Here is an 18,219-nt window from a genome sequence, read left to right on the forward strand (position 1 = left end):
GAGTTCAGACGCTGCCCACAGGTGTTTTTGGGCCCTTGCCTCTAGGTACTTGGGGATTACTTCTGGGCCGAAGCAGCAGTATTGTAAAAGGATTCCAAATTTATCCAGGTGTCATAGATAGTGATTATGAGGGAGAAATTAAGATTATGGCTGCTTCCCCCCATGGTATTATAACTGTACCTACTGACAAGAGAATTGCTCAACTTGTTTTGGTTCCTTGGCATCCGCTTCCTTCCAAATTTGTTAAGAATGAGAGAGGACAAGATGGCTTTGGTTCCTCTGGTGTGTACTGGGTTCAATCTATTACTAGCAAGAGGCCTAATCTTAGGTTAACAATTGAAGGAAAAGTTTTTGAAGGATTGATAGACACAGGAGCGGATGTAACAATTATTAGAGAACAAGAGTGGCCTTCAGCCTGGCCTTTGTCTGATACTCTCACTCACCTTCAGGGGATTGGTTATGCCAATAACCCAAAACAGAGTTCTAAACTTCTAACTTGGAGAGATGAAGAGGGCAATTCAGGACAAATTCAACCCTATGTAATGCCGAATTTGCCTGTAACCCTCTGGGGAAGAGATCTTTTTGTCACAGATGGGTCTTATGATGTGCAGCCCTAATGAAGTAGTGACTAAACAAATGCTAAGACAGGGATTTTTGTCTGGTCAAGGACTAGGAAAGGAAGGACAAGGTATTAAAACTTTTGAAGCGCCTAAGCCTCAATCTGACACTAGAGGTTTGGGGTATTTTCCATAATGGCCACTGTCTTGCCTGCATCCCATGCTGATAAAATTCAATGGCTTAATAATGCCCCGGTGTGGGTTGATCAGTGGTCTTTGTCTAAAGAAAAGTTAGAAACTGCCTCATTGCTTGTGCAGGAGCAATTAGAGGCAGGGCATATAGTAGAATCTCAGTCACCTTGGAACACTCCAATATTTGTTATTAAGAAAAAAATCTGGAAAATGGCGATTGTTACAAGATTTAAGAAAGGTTAATGAAACCATGGTACCTATGGGAGCTTTACAGTCTGGGCTTCCATCTCCAGTAGCCATTCCTAAAGGGTATTATAAAATAATAGAAGATTTGAAAGATTGTTTTTTCATCATTCCCTTGCATCCTCGGGATTGTAAAAGGTTTGCTTTCAGTGTTTCTTCTGTTAATTTTAGAGAGCCAATGAAAAGGTATCAATGGGTAGTTCTTCCTCAGGGCATGGCTAATAGCCCCACTTTGTGTCAAAAGTTTGCAGCACAAGCCATTTAGCCTGTAGGACGGCAGTGGCCAATGATGTACATCATTCATTACACAGATGATATTCTTTTAGGAGGAAAAGATCCTCAAGACTTGCTTTTATGTTATAAAGATTTACAAAAGGCATTAGCTGATAAAGGACTACAAATTGCTCCTGAAAAGGTACAAACTCAGGAGCCTTATAATTATTTAAGCTTTAGGCTTACAGATCAAACCGTTTGTCCCCAGAAGATAATTATCCGAAGGGACAGTTTAAAAACTTTAAATGATTTTCAAAAGCTGTTAGGTGATATCAATTGGCTTCGTCCTTATTTAAAACTTACTACAGGAGAATTGAAACCTTTATTTGATCTTCTCAAAGGGAATGCTGATCCTACCTCCCCTTGATCCTTAAACTCAGAAGGATTGTTGGCCTTACAACAAGTAGAAAGAGCCATTGAGAAACAATTTGTTACTTATATAGATTATTCCTTGCCTTTATATTTGTTGGTTTTTAATACAACTTATACACCTACAGGATTGTTGTGGCAAAAGGCTCCCCTCATGTGGATACATTCAAAGATATCCCCTAAACGTAACATCCTACCATATTATGAGGCGGTAGCACATATGATTATGCTTGGAAGAAAACAGGCATTGATTTATTTTGGAAAAGAGCCAGATGTCATTATTCAGCCTTTTAATACAGATCAGAATACTTGGTTAAAGCAGCATAGTACAGATTGGTTGCTTGCTTAAATAGGATTTAATGGGACTATAGACAATCATTATCCTCCAGATAAGTTGATACAGTTTTTAAATGTACATGAGGTTATATTTCCTAACATGACTTCTTTGCAGCCTCTGCATAATGCTCTTTTAGTCTTTACTGATGGTTCCTCTAAAGGGCGAGCAGGGTATCTCATAAATAATCAACAGGTAGTCATAGAGACTCCTGGACTCTCTGCTCAACTAGCAGAACTGACAGCAGTTCTGAATGTTTTTCAGTCTGTAAATGATGCTTTTAATCTTTTTACTGATAGCCTGTATGTGGCTCAGTCTGTCCCCTTGTTAGAAACTTGTGGTGTATTGCAGTTTAATACTCCAGCCAGATCTCTGTTTTCACAACTGCAAAACCTCATTGTTACCAGAAAAAATCCCTTTTATATTGGCCATATAAGAGCTCATTCTGGTCTTCCTGGACCTTTAGCTGCAGGCAATGATCGTATTGACAGAGCTTTAATAGGAGAAGCCTTAATTTTGGATCCTGTTGCTTTGGCTAGAAGAGATCATAATAAGTTTCATCTCTCTAGTCACACCCTAAGGCTCCGGCATAAGATCACTAAGGAGCAGGCTAGAACGATTGTAAAACAATGTCCTAACTGTCTTACTTTATCTCTGGCTCCCCATTTAGGCGTTAATACAAGAGGCCTTATGCCTAATCATATTTGGCAAATGGATATAACTCATTATGCAGAATTTGGAAGATTGAAATATATACATGTCTGTATTGATACTTGCTCAGGATTCCTTTTTGCTTCTCTACATTCAGGGCAAGCCTCTAGAAATGTAATTGATCATTGCTTACAAGCCTTTAATGCTATGGGATTACCTAAAGTCCTCAAGATGGACAATGGGCCAGCCTATACTGGAAACAACTTTATATCATTTTGTAAAGAATTTGGCATTGAACATAAAACTGGAATTCCTTATAACCCAATGGGACAAGAAATTGTTGAGCGAGCACATCACACTCTAAAAAATTGGCTTGTTAAAACTAAAGAGGAGGAATTATACCCCCCAAGGTCACCAAAAGCACACCTTGCTTTTGTTTTACTTGTCTTAAATTTTCTGCAACCTGATACTAAAGGTCGGTCTGCAGCGGATGGCCACTGGCATCCGGTTACTTCCAACTCATTTGCCAGGGTCATGTGGAGAGACCCCGTAACTAACACTTGGTATGGTCCTGACCCTGTTTTAATTTGGGGTCGTGGTTCAGTCTGTATTTTTTCAGAAAAAGAGAACGGAGCCCGATGACTCCCTGAAAGATTGGTCCGTCAAGTGGACACAGATCTCGAGCCTAATAATTGTGATTCTGATGATGATGGCTCAAAATCCTTATCTGCCAGCTGATTTAACCTGGCATGTAGTCTCCATCAATACTTAAAGTCACCCACTATACGTGGTGGTCAGACTTTGTGTCTAAATCCCTGTCAACCAGCAGCTGGATTAGGCACTGGAACATTTCCACTTCTAACCTTATTTTCTACATTGCTTGGATAAATCATGTTGCTTTTTACCTTTTAAACCTTGTGTCTCAAGCAGATAGGTTGCCTTCACACAGGATCGCTCTCAGCAAGCTCAGCTTTCATCGTGACAGTTATCCATCGCTATGAAGAATTGCAGCTAGTGCACGCCCACAGGTCCTTTGGTCTGAATGTGGTTTTGGTCTTTTGGGAAAGAGTGTGCCAATTGATGGGGCCGGTTAGTCAACGACGGGTAAGAGTGTCTTGAGCTCCTATAAACCTAAGACAAGAGGCTTACATCAATAAGCTATGTATGTTCCTCAATGACGGGTAATATAGGAGTAATATAGATGCCAACCTAAGACAGACACAGTCGCCCAGCCACTCTGTACCCTAGATGGGATGAAATATTATTCCCCATCCAGCAGCTGGCACTGCTCATATCTTATAAAACTAAAAAGGGGGAACTGTGCCCTTCCCCCAGCCTTGAGCAGGGACCTTGTTTACCACAGTAGACCAAACAATAGGACTCTGGCCATAGGCATTTCCTGCCCTTGGCGAGGCAGTGCTTGCTTTGGCCTTGGCGCCTTTCTGTCTGCCTGTAGCCTGGTACACGAGCTGAGAAGAATAGACTGCCTGCTGAGCTTGCTTTGAGACATCTCTGGCCCGCAATTACCTATGGATTCCTCTCACCTCCAGCAGGATGGTTTCCGCTCACCCCCAGCGCTCACCCCCAGCTGGATGAAGCCAGAAGGAACTCTGAGGGTGGGGGTGGGTTACCCCCTTTAAATTGAAAGCTGAACATTAAAGCATTGAGCCTCGATCAGAAACCTTTGTCCTGTCTTCATTTCTTCCCGCCCTCCTGTCCCTTCCCAGCCTCTCTTTCAGGTGAACCTGGTCAACTGTAGCTGCTGGCGGCAGCACAAAACAATCATCCATCATGATCAAGTAGGTTTTATGAAAAGGGAGGCCTAAAAACAGAAACCGAGGAAATTCACAACAGCAACAAGTCTTACTTCAAAAGCTGGTATTCCACAAAACCGTGAAATCTAAATGCAATGGATGAATTTCTAGACAGAAACCACATACCAAAGTTCAATCAAGACCAGGTAAACTAAACAGTCCCATAAGCTCTAAGGGGATCAAAGGGATATAAATTGGAAAGGAAGAAGTCAAGCTATCACTATTCATAGATGATATGATAGTACACATAGGCTAAACCCAATATTCTACCAGAGACCTCTTACAGCTTATAAAACCCCCCAACAATGTGGCTGGAAACAAAATTAACTCAAGAAAAAAATAAGTAGGCCTCCTTTATAGAAATGATAAATGGGCAGAGAAAGAAATTAGGGAAACAATACCCTTCTCAGTAGCTACAAATAATATAAAGTATCTTGGTGGTGGCCAGGGATCTCTAGGAAGTCTCAGGGAACTGGAATAGGTGAAGTCCCACAATAGGGACATGGATCCTGAAAGATCACCTCTTATAGCCAAGCAGGAGCCCCAGTGGAAGGATAATGTCGCTAATCCACTCACAAATCTTTTGACTAAAATTTAGTCCTGTCTGAAAGAAATGTAGGGTTGGAGCAGACAATGAAGCAAATGCCAACCAATAACCTGGCTCAACTTGAAACTCATCCAATGGACAAGCACCAAACCCTGACATTAATAAAGATACTCTGTAGTGCTTGCAGACAGGCACCTAGTATAACTGTCTTCTGAGAGGCTGTACCCAGCAGTTGAATGAAAATGATATAGATATCTACCACCAAACATTGGATGGAGCTTGGGAACATTTATGTAACAGTTGGGGGAAGGATTGAAGGCTCTGAACAGGAGGGGATCTCATAGGAAGACCAATAGAGTCAACTAACCTGGACTGCTAGGGTCTTCCAGAGACTGAGCCATGAACCAAAGAACATACACCGGCTGAGACAAATCCCTCTGCACATATGCAGCATACATGCAGCTCTGACTCTATGGAGGCCTTGTCTGGTCTCAGTGGGAGAGGATCTGCCTAATCTGGCACACTTGATGTGTGTAGGTTGAGTGCATACTCAGGGGGTCCCACCCTCTCAGAGGCAAAGGGGAGGGAGGATAGGGGAGGGGCTCTGTGATTGAGGGACAGAAAGAGGTAGCAAGTATGGGAATGTAAATAAATAGATGATACTATTTTATTAATATAGTCAAATAACAAAGTCCAAATCCTATTTTACAAGCTCAGTTTGATAAACAACACAAATACTTGAATATATCAACCTCAATGGCCTTCAAGTAAAATACTTTTTCATTCATTTATGATCCAACAAAGCTATAGGATTTCATAGATTATTTCCAACAAATTAAATCATAAGGTCAAGAAAAATAATTATCATAAGAGTAGCTGTTATCCTCAATGACCAAGGTATCTGTTCCTTTATTTCTCAGATTCAAAGTCTGCTGGGTTAAGATGATTTCTTAACATAACCACTGGCATTTCAAGGGAATACTTTATCCAGTTGTATAAGGGCAAAGCTGGGCTCAGTTGAATCCTATGAAAACTTAATACAATATGCTGACATCATAGTCTAGTGCCACAGACCGGATGGGCCAAGAGTCTAGGAGAAAATCAAACTGTCTTCTTTGGCTAAAGGAACATAGCAATAAAATAACTGTGTTCTGGTATACCCATAGATAAGTGCCTCACTCAACCATCATCAAAAAAGCTTCCTTCTGCAGTAGATGGAAAGAAATACAGAGACCCACAACTAGATAATGCTCAGAGTGTAACAGAATGTGAAACGCTCAGTCCATCATTTGATGTCTTTATCAAGACCCTCCTCTCAGGGCTCAGGACACTGTATGTTGGGGGGTGGGGAGAAAGATTGTAAGAGCCTTTATGAATAAAACACATCATGAAAAGAAGACTATCTAGACACAAAAGGACGAATGCACATACAAATTCACACTGACTGTGGAAACCTCCGGTCTGTACATGTTCAAGCCAGACAGGATCCTAATGCTCAGTGGGGTAAGTAGACACAATTTGTCATTCTGAACCAAGACAGTATCTCCAACTGATAATTGCTCACAAAGGAAAATTTAGTTTCTCTGATAGAGTTTCACTGAGTTTGCAAACCAAAATTAAGAGCAGGTCTCATGCCCATCAGTAGATGGCCAATACAAATTAAAGCCTGTGGTACTTTTTGGAGAGTTTATGCCTCATGTTGCTTTGTTTGGGCATATTTTGTCATATTTATGGTTTTATTTAACTTTTGTATTATGATTTCTGACTTTGTATTTTTAATGAGTTGTGTGTGTGTGTGTGTTTTATTTCTTTCCTTTTTAAATTATGATTTGTCTGTTTCTTTTCTGAAGTCAGAAAGAGAAAAGACATGGAGTAGAAGGAGTGTATAAATAGGGAAGAAAAAAGAAATCTAGGGAGGAGAAACCATGAATAATATATATTTTATGAAACACTTTTTTCAATAATAATATATTGAAAAATAAAGAAAATCATATAAAATGTTGCAATTTTTAAAAAAACCTGGTGAAGGCAAAGACTAGAATAGGATCTTTTTTACAAGTCACATTTTTCTTTTTTTTTTTTTTTTGTTTTGTTTTGTTTTGGTTTTTCGAGACAGGGTTTCTCTGTATAGCCCTGGCTGTCCTGGAACTCACTCTGTAGACCAGGCTGGCCTCGAACTCAGAAATCCACCTGCCTCTGCCTCCCAAGTGCTGGGATTAAAGGCATGAGCCACCACTGCCCGGCTTACAAGTCACATTTTTAAGAAAATTAGTTATTGAAAGGAAAAGAGGTATTTTATGACACAGAAATGACTTGTATCTCAAAACAACATACATTCAACCACACTTCTGAAATAAATACAATCCTGGGTTCCATATAATTGAATGTTAAAGTATTTGCTAATATAGACACACAAGAATACAATTCAGAATTACAAACAAAAATAACTCTAAATGTATTCCATGTACCTTACCATACAGAAATGAATTATATAATGTTAAGTGGGTTTTGCTTGGAATGGAGAAAGCATAAGATACAGATAAAATTCAGGCTTCATTTGAGAAGAAATTATGTACAGAGATAAATACATAATTTTATCTGATATTTATATCCAAGGGTTTCTTATGTATGTAGGTACGTATGTATGTATGTATGTATGTATGTATCTACCTACCTACCTATCTCTATATCTCTCTGCCTCTCTCGTTCACATATGCACACACATAAAATTTCAACTGGACTTTTTGTTCAAAATTGTGTAATAGTTCATAGTTACATACATAAAAGTAGTATTACTGACTAGACTAATGTTGAAAATTAAAATTACAATCTAAATGTATTCTTACTCAAATGACAAATCTCCATATAAGCTTTTTGATACTTATTATTTTCTTGATAAGACACCTTGGATATTAGAGTTTGTATTTGCTGGAGAAATAAATGTGAGATAGAAATGTTACTTTGAACCCAAGATATGGAGTTGAGATATCTTACATTAATATAAATTTCTCTGGCATCTTGGGTTAAGGTTATATATTCTTGAATATATGTATTTAATATAAATATATATAATATATACAAAGAAGCTAAACTTTAATATTTTATTTGCATTTTTTGGCAAAAAAATCTGATATTGATCTAAATTTTCTTCCAAAATATGTGAGACTTTGTTTACTCTAGTAATAAAATAGAAGTTAAGATATTTTAAGAATAAATGATGTCATTATTTTTCTTAATAGAAAACATTCATTTTCTTGTCAGTGTTAAATTATTAATCTCTCATAGGAAAAACTTTTATAATAAACTTACAAAAATTTTAGAATAGTTATAAAACCCATTTGTTAAGTTTGAAGGTAAATTCATTCGTTTTACTATGTCATTTAGGTATATGCCTTGATACAAGAATGAACCATATTAAAAAGAGGGTTGCATTGTAATAGAGAAAGCATAGGATGCAAATAGAATTCAGTTTTTCAGAAGTTTAATGTATATATTTAACATTAACACACTGAAATTCACAGATAACCTTTAAAACATTACTAAAATTGACATTTTTAATAAATTACTATTTGTGGCAAAGTTTTTACTTCTTCAATATATTTGATTCTATACAACAGATTTATCCTTGCAATTCAATTGAATGGCTAATGTAAGACTACAGGTGGGTGCTCTGAAACAGGACCTTATACAATCACAAACGGTCTGAAAGTACAATCTGAAACAATCAGACTAATCTTTGGTTAACTGTTGCTAGGCTGGCTTAGAATTCACATTTTAGCTCAGGTTGGTCTTGAACCCATGATCAGTAACGTGGTATTCATATATTAAGATAAACAATTATGCACATAAATAGAATAAATAGGTCTTAAAAATAAAGTCCTTGGTACATCAAGGTAAATATGATTCAGAAAATTGTATTTGTATATTTATTCTCATATATATGCAATAAGAGGCTTTGAATTTGATAGTGGCTGGTGCTGGAGTTGGTGGGGGCATGGGAGATGTCAAAGGGAGGATAGAGGTTGCAAGAAAATTTTGAGAAAGTGCATGTAGTTGTATGTAAATTTTAATGTGTGATTATTTTTATATGTGGCACTGGTAATTATACCTTTTTCTATTCATTATCTTCTGGCTAACATATAAATTAGTGAGTGCCATAATGACATTTCAAGCACATATAATTACACCTTGCTCATATTCAATACTCAACACTTTCACTCTTTCCACCATCCTCTTGCCACTGATCTCCATTCTTCTCCAAAATGCATATTTTTTGAGATATCATGGTTGTGTGTGTGTATGTATTTTTGCACGCATATACAAAATGTTGCTTTCATACATAGTATTTGTTTTCCCTTGATCCATACTATGTTCTCTGCCCATTGCAGGACATCTGTGCTTTTATAGGTATTTATTTAGTCTAGATTGTACAAAATGTGGGATATTGTTTTTTGAGCCTGATTTACTCTACTTTAGCTGACACATCTCAGGTTCAATCATTTCCTTGCAAGTGGCACAATTTTATTCTTCTTCAGGACTGCATAACACTGTGTGTGTGTGTCTGTGTGTGTGTGTGTGTGTGTGTGTGTGTGTATGTGTGTACATATAACCATCTCCTTATCCACTCATGGTCATGACTATCTGATAAGGGCCATTTATGCTAGTTTAGCTTCATGTCCAATCTTTTTGTAAATAACAAATCAAAAACAAGGGAGCACAAGTATCCCTGGGAAGGGCTAACTCAGATTACTTCAGATATCTACCTAAGAATGGGACATGAAGATCACAGAGTAGTTCCATTTTAGTCATAGTTGAAGTTACACTACACTGTGTGACTGTGTATGTACATACATAGTACATACCTAGAAGTAGTAAGTAAAGTTTCCTCTTTCTCCACTATAATCTAAATTTTTCCATCAGTTTTCTTGATAATAGCTGATAATGCCTTGGGTGTGGCAGAACATCAATGCTGCTTCAATTTGTAGTTGTAGCTAGAGTTTCCTGAACTTTGGGCATATACTTTATCACCAAATTGATCCCCAGCTAAAGTACTTTTCTTTTAAATATACCACTATATTAAACATAAATAACAAAAATAATTTGTATTCTCACAGTGAGAATTTGACTACTCCAATGTAGATCACTGTTACAGCTAACCTACAAAATAGAGAGTGGTTAAAACATCAATACTTCTTTGGTTTCAAATGCACATTTGCAGAAAACCTTACGACTGCAATATACCTTTTTTTGAAGCTTCATATTGCTAACAATGAGAACAAATGTTCCATTTCATATTGTTGGCTGACATTTTAAGACTTCTAAAATAAAATTGGTTGTTAACGTAGGGTTTTAATGGGATATTTAGTTCAATTAATTTTACATATCTGAACTACCACAGAGAATTCAAATCCTCTGTGCTTCTTTTAAAAAAGAACTAGGAACATTCAAAACCTATTTTTAAAAGTATATTCTATGTCAGAGGTTAGATTTATGTGTGCTGTACCTTTGAAGATTTAGAAACTACATATTACAAAATATTTCTCCTAAATGTATAATTACCTGTTTTTACATTCGTTTAAATGTAACTGAACTGATTCTCACTTTCAAAGCAAATCAGAGAAACACTATGATTAAAATAAATGTGTGGTTTTATAAATTCTTCTCCATCAACCTCAGATTTTTCTGAATTTCTAAATTAGTAATTATTTTATACTGACAATTCATAAACTATTTTTGTTGTGCCTGTTTAGAATTCTCAGAGCTGGTCTTTATTCACAAGCTGGAGCCTGGGCTGCACCAGCATGAGTGATACAGCAGGACAGGAGGGTTCAGCCCAGAGCCCAGTTTCAAGCAAGCATTTATAGCAAACAAGCAAACAAGCAAGGGGGTTACTAGTCTGGCACATGCCCGTTTGAGGGACTTTTATGTAATTTTTTTGCCCTTTAAAATAATTGGCTGGTTCTGAGAGCCAAACCGTAAACTTAACTTCTGCTTTCTTCCTGATTGGTGCCTATCAGGAAGTGAAGTAACAGGGGCAGGCTTGTAACCTGGAAGCACAGGTTTGTTGCGGAGTAACCTGGAAACTGGTGCTAGGTGCTGGCTGCCTCGTTGGTGAACTTGAGTTCAACCTTAGTTCAGGTTCTCTAAGATCGAATATGAACCCAAGATCTAGTCTTTCATTTTTATTTCAAAAAACGCCTACCACTTAGTGCTCTGCTCCAGAGATATCTGGCAAAAAGGTAGTTTTTGATGACGTGGAAAATATACATAAGAATCTAACAATCAAACAAATACATAATTGCATCATAATGCAACTTCTCTTCAGTTACTTTTCTTGATAAAATGTAATCTTAAAGTAAACACTAACCTAAGAGCAGCCTCTGCTGGAAAACCCAGGCTGAGTTGCAAACATTTTTCATATATCCTTATAATGTCATTTGACAGCTCCTTATTAGCAAGTATATTTGGGCAGGGGTTTTAACATTTGATTATATGTGGTGACGCTCTGTAAAATCATACTCTCTTAATTGAAATTAAAGCTACTTATACATTGGTTTAGGACTACAAAAACAGAAAATCTACATCAGATGATTCAATTCTCAGCTTTGTGGTCAATGTGTCATACAGAAAGGGCAATGAATTGGGGATAAGAGGATTGCTTAGACTTTTTGAGTGAGAGGATTGTGTATCAAAACTACTGTAAAATCAAAGATACTCTATTTACTAGCTGTTATTTATTTTCAAGATGGTTTTACCATAACAAGCAGAGTGGATATGATCAGGGATTGTTCCATTTCAGATAAATATAATTGAGACTTCATACAAAAAAAAATCATAATAATATGATGCTTCTGTCCTTGACACATATAAAAGAAATGCTACCTGGAGGCAGTGGAACACTGCCTCCATCATCACTATTAAATGCACACTCACTCTTTTAGAGTAATGTCACATGTTACTAAAGCATGAACAATATGTGACCACTGAATATATTATATAATAATAGCAAATTTCAACATTAGTGGACAATTTCAATCCATAAGCACTGCATGTACTATTTAACTTTACAGCTGATAGCTATTTTTATTAGATATTTTATATATTTACATTTCAAATGTTATCCCCTTTCCCAATTTCCCCTACAAGAACTCCCTATCCCATTTCCCCTCCCCCTGCTTCTATGAGGGTGTTCCCCCACCCACCCACCCACTCTTACCTCATTGCCCTAGCATTCCTCTACAATGGGGCATCGAGCCTTCACAGGACCAATGGCCTCTCCTCCCATTGATGCCAGACAAGGCCATCCTCTGCTACATATGCAGCTGGAGCCATGAGTCCCTCCATGTGTATTCTTTGGTTGGTGGTTTAGTCCCTGGGAGCTCTGGGGGTTATGGTTGGTTGATATTGTTGTTCTTCCTATGGGGTTGCAAACCCATTCAGTTCATTCAGTCCTTTTTCTAACTCCTCCATTTGGAGTCCCGGTGCTCAGTCCAATGGTTGGCTGTAATCATCCACATCTGTATTTTTCAGGCTCTGGCATAGCCTGTCAGGAGACAGCTAATATTAGATTCCTATCAGTAAGCACATCTTGGCATCCGCAATAGTGTCTGTGTTTGGTGTGTGGATGTGGGATGGATCCCCAGGTAGGGCAGTATCTGGATAGCCTTTTCTTCAGTCTCTGCTCAACACTTTGTCCCAGTATTTCCTTTAGACAGGAGCAATTCTGGGTTAAAAATTTAGAGATGAGTTGATGGTCTGCATCCTCCAACCGGGGGTTCTTGCCTAACCTTAAGTATTCTACATAAATGGGAGAAATAAAAATTTACGTCCTGGCTTGTTCCTTTGCATTCCAACAGAGATCGCCTTGAGGAACAGAATTCTCTATAGTATAATTCTTACTTTTCATTGGGGATATTCTGCATACCTCTACCAGACATGTTTATCTAATATACTCATTCCTACTACAGACACTGATCTTTCTCTGTGTATAGTAATCATAGCTGAACAGTACTTGCTTCACATCTCCCAAGGATATATCAAATGACAAAAATGAAGAAGTACATTTACTATTCTGACAGGGTAAATGTTGGTAAGTATATACCATTTATTGCATATATTGCTTTATTTAGTCCTCTAGAGTATGCATAATATGACTTTTAGATGAAATGGAGGCACAGTAATTTTTTAGAGCACACATAGCCAACTTGGAATAAAGCCAGGATCTGAATGCTGGGTGCCATGCCCTTTCCCATTTGCTTTTCTGTAATTTTGGTAATGACGTTTCCTGTAAAGGGCCAGTTCAATGCCTGAATTGAAGAAAAGTATACTATAAAGAGAAATCCTGAACTTGATTTCCAAAAGTATCTCAATATAGTCTTGTTTCAGTTGCTTAAACATGAGAAATTAATGTTTGCTGTTCTTGTAACTAATAAATTAAGCAGCACAGATGTAATGTTTTTCTAAGTCTAAAGTCAACTGGAGGATATTTCTGCCTTAGTTTGCATCCTAACAGAAGTCCTTGCCTTCATCAAAGACTCCCTTGTGTTGCCATTCCCACCTGCAGCAGTCCACCTGAAAAAACTATTCTATCTCTTCTTCCAAAGAATATCTGATCCCTGTGTTTCACATATACCTCTTTGTTACTTGTTTCTCTTGGGCTGTGGGTTGTAGCTTGAGTATAATTTAAAAAACAACCAATATATACTTATAAGTGAGTAAATACCATGTTTGTCTTTCTAGGCGAGGTCTATGTCACTCTTCACTCAGGATGATCTGCTTCAATTTGGATGCAAATTTCATGATGTCTAATTTTTTAACAGTTAAGTAATACTTTATCATGTAAATTACCATATTTTATTTATTCATTTTTCAGTTGTGGGACTTCTAGGAGGTTTCTAGTTCCTGGCTATTATGAATAAAGCTTCTATGAACAAAGTTGAACAAGTGTCTTTGTGATAAGATAGAGTGTCCTTTGTGTATATGCCCAGGAATGGTATAGCTGGCTCATGGAGTAGATTGATTGCCAGTCTTCTGAGGAACTACCACATTGATTTCCATAGTGGTTGCACAAGTTTTCACTCCCACAAGCAATGGAGGAGTGTTCCACTAGCTCTGGGTATGTTTGTGGTACAATGTCAGTAACTATCACCTACTTGGGTTAAATAAAAACACAAGTAAACTTTTGTTAAAAAGTTTAACTTTTTAACAAAAAGTTAAAAGCATCCATCTTTCCAGGTACAGTGAAAGAGACAAAAGTTTACTTCAAAGAGAATATATGAGAAAATGTTTATAAAAATATATTATGAAGGCCCATTTGTATGCTCTTTTTTTCTCAAGGCCATTTACAGATTCTGTATATACTTGTGTATTGTCTTTGAGTTGGACAAACCTTGATGAAACATCTTCAAGGAATATTCCTAAAGAAATCACAAAAGTGCTATAGACTTTCAATGCAGAATGATACGGTTCTAATGCAGCATGGGGATGAAAAAGCACCCTTTCATACAGGAATCATGTAAGACCACTACAAAACACAGATATTTATATTTATTTCATAACATTAGCAAAAATGCAGTTATGAAGTAACAACAAAATAATTTTATGTTTTAGAGTTAGTGTAACATGAGGAATTGTATCAAAGGGTCACAGCATTAGGAAGGTTGAGAAACACTCACTGCTCTACAGAGTCACTCCTACACAATTCATTGCCCAGGTCTTTTGCTGTTTCTCTTTTTAGGTTTTGGTTGTTATATTGTTGGGTTTTTTAAAGGGATGTCTTCATTCGGTAGTCCAGTCTTACTGCCTGCCAACAATGGGGTTTGAGCTGTGAACCTTCACAGCAAGCTCCATAAAGTAACTTCTCCACACTATATTGCCAGGGCCAGTGCTTTTTTGGCTAAAACTTATCCCAACTCTATAATCTATACTTCATCGTCCTTAGTGATACAAAGCTTTGTAGTACCTGCCAATGGACCCATTTTTCTTTTCCTGCTTGCCGTGTTTAGACAATTCACTTTTTAAAATTATTTCATTCTTTCATATTATAATATAATTACATCATTTCTGCCCCACTTTGAAAGACAGCAAAGTGGGGCAGAAATTATGTAATTATATTATAGTGGACTCTAATTTGTTGTTGCACACAAACACACTTGTGTGTGTATGCGTGTGTGTGCATATTTTAAAATATATAAATACAACATCCTCAGTATGGTATTATGTGTATGTTTTTAAGACTTACCATTATTGAATAGCCAAACAATATGTCCTTCCCTAGGGAAGACTATTTTCGTAACTCTCAGCATTCCTTAATTGCCTGCAATTCTTTGTGTAGGACTGAAGTCTCCTGAGATTTTCTTTGTTCAAGTTAGCATGTCTATATATGTCTTACTTGTTCTGTCTTAGACCGTATCTCAGTAGTGATATAATTACTTTCTTACAAAAAATACAACACCTATGACATTATTGTCTCTGCAGAGTCCCTAATAATATATATTTTCCCTCAAAGATTTAGTTTATATATTATGTTTGAGTCTGCATTTAAGAACAATACATAATTATATAGTGAAATACTTTAATACAGTGTTTTTATTTTGGGATAATTCTTTTTTATTTTTTTAATTACAGTGAAATTTTACCATTTCTCTATTTCTTCCTCCCTCCAATTTTTCCCATACATTTTTTTGCTGTCTTATAAACTTATTCCTCTTTTCCTATAAATATTGTTTGATATATGTATACTCTTGTTTCTGATATGTTTGCTAATGATTATGATTTTTGTTCCAAACTGAACAAAACATATTTAATGTTTTCAAAGTAATCATCTTTTCTCTCCACATTCTTTTGGTGTTAACTTTCTCTAAATACCATTAAGCCCTTTCCCTGGAACATTTAATTGTTCATCTTCAGATCACTGATGCATCAGTGTGTCGTCCATGATAAAATATCCACTCACTCACTGTATCAAAATAAAATCTCTGTGCAGTAATTTACTGACATAGCTCTCCCCATTTATGAGCTCTGAAAAATATCTCATTAACAGTTTCACAAATTACCACAATAACTTATGCTGACATACTCATTTATTCTCATTTATGAATAAATCTTGTTGACAAGCCTAATGAAATATTACAAGTAATCCCAGCCTTTGATATGGATCAGATGCCATCAGAAAACCTAAAATTTGGTGTTATTTCTTTTCTTTAACAAAATGTCTTCAGTACAAATGAAGTACTACATTCCATGGAATTTGCCCTATGCTTTTCAGTGTACTCCTATGCATGGCATAACGTGGATGTTCTCATCCCCATTCATCCAGGATCACAAACCTCCATTTGCCAAACATTGTTTGAGAGAAACAACCCTGTGATACTGGATCTGTCTTTACCATAACATTTTGTGACTTGTCAAGTATGATGGGTGGATACTCCAAATGATTACATTACAGTAGGAAGAGGAAAAAATTAAGTGTATAACATTATTTTAGAATCAATCCAAATATTTTATGTAGAATTTATTTAAATTGACACAACAGTGACTAATAAAAAATACAAACTTTAAATATTAATGTTTAGACCATGGAAACTTATAAAAGAAAATATTTCAAAGGGTGAGTCCCTGACTATCATGGTGATCTGAAAAGCAGCAAAATTGTCCTACACATGGCAAAGCTTGAACATAGCTGCCTCCAAGCCCACCCCCACGATGACACACTTTCTCCAGCAAGTTCATATCTATTCCAAAAGGGCCATACCTCCTAATGGTGCCACGCTCTATGGGCTAAGCATTTAAACACATGGGTCCAGACTTATTTAAACTACTACAGAGACCATGCCTCTTTCTTTCTTTCTTTGATGATGAGCTGCTATGGGGTAGAAAGTTTTGCTCCACACTTCTCTCCTTACTTCGTAGCAGGACCACAGAAGTGGAGTCAGTTGATCATTGACTGAAACCTCTGAAATTTTGAGCTGACAAAATCTTTTCATTTATTATTACTTTCTCAGGTAATTTGTATCAGTGACACAAATCTGACTCAATAATATGCACATATGTGGAACCATTAAATACTACCTTATAAATATTTTAAATTGTTGTGTATATATTAAAATTGTTCTAGATATATTATCAGTTAGAGATATGAACAACAAACAATAAACAATAATTACAGTTAAATACTATAATAAAATTCTTGCAAATATGGTATTCCTTCTCTTTGCTCAAATTATTTAGTTTCTATTAGGATATTTTCAGATAATAATGGACAACAAATAAATACAATTATGAAAAAGAAAAATGTACGGGTAGAAGGGTACTAGGAATGTTCTGAGTTAAGAATTCTGTGATATGTTGTATTACATGTAAAGGTACTTAATCTATTCACTTTAACATGGAAAGGTGATATTCAAAATATTTTAGTTCTTTTGAATTTTCTACTGGCCTTCATTGAACAATGAAAACATTCAAATAAAATAATAGTAAGTTTAAATATTATTGCTTGAAATTTTACAAAACCGTTAATGACCTCAGCCACAGACCTGGAGCTCACTGAATAAAAACACTGGTAACTCTTTCAGGGAACCTGATTTCTATTCCGAGAAACTACATGGTGGCTCACAACCATATGAATTTCTAGTTCCAGATGATCAAATGTCTTCCTCTGCCCTCTTCAGAAATTACACTCATGTTGGGCACAAACATGTATGCTGGCAAAACATCCTAATACACAAGATAAATTACATTTTTAACAATAATTTCATTTGTAATGTTCTTGGGAACCTTTCCCCATCTCTTCTTCCCATGTTTCCAGATGTTCTCTTCTTTCTGGTGATGAAGATCCTCAAGAAACCACTTACATTTCTGAAATCACCATCCTGTTAGGAAGGTGGAGCTCAGGAGCAGCATTCCCCCAGACTTTTAAATCTTTCCCTCTCCTTACTCACTTCCAATTTGAAATGTCTTGCCCTTGGAATTTTTTTTCTTTTTTAGGTATTAGCCCTAAAATGAACTATGTCTGGAATAACGTTCTATGATGTTACATTATCTTGCATTCTATTACAAACTGAAATAAACATTTGTCCAATTATTGACTAATTCTATTTGCTAAAAGGGTGAGAAAAATAACTCAAAATCAAATGACAAAAAATGTATTTCTTCTTTGCTTTTATCCTAGGACACACAAGAAAATAATTTCTGACATTTAGTAGGTCTTCATGAGAATGAATGAATGAGTAAATTAGTAAA

Source organism: Grammomys surdaster, unplaced genomic scaffold (assembly GCF_004785775.1).
Source record: "Grammomys surdaster isolate TR1022 unplaced genomic scaffold, NIH_TR_1.0 125580, whole genome shotgun sequence".
In the NCBI taxonomy this organism is placed as follows: Eukaryota; Metazoa; Chordata; class Mammalia; order Rodentia; family Muridae; genus Grammomys; species Grammomys surdaster.